Here is a 344-nt window from a genome sequence, read left to right on the forward strand (position 1 = left end):
CCTGGCGAAGTGTGAAGAAACGCATCCGGGCACGCTTCGGCGTGCGACGCATATTCGCTCCAGGATAATTATATTGACTAGCGGTTTTCACTAATTCACTACTAAGCAATATTGATTTTTTTCAATTTACGGTTATATTCGCCGGTCAGGAAATTAATAGGCAGGTTCCCTTAGTGAAAACGAGCGAATGCAGTCTTTGTATTTCACATGTGCGCTCTGCTCTCTATTCCTATATGCACAGATAGATAGACAGACAGAGAGGATGAATGGATGGATGGATGGATGGATGGATGAATTGATGGATGGATGGATGGATGGATGGATGGATGGATGGATGGATGGAT

Source organism: Priapulus caudatus, unplaced genomic scaffold, assembly GCF_000485595.1.
Source record: "Priapulus caudatus unplaced genomic scaffold, Priapulus_caudatus-5.0.1 Scaffold357, whole genome shotgun sequence".
Taxonomy (NCBI): domain Eukaryota; kingdom Metazoa; phylum Priapulida; class Priapulimorpha; order Priapulimorphida; family Priapulidae; genus Priapulus; species Priapulus caudatus.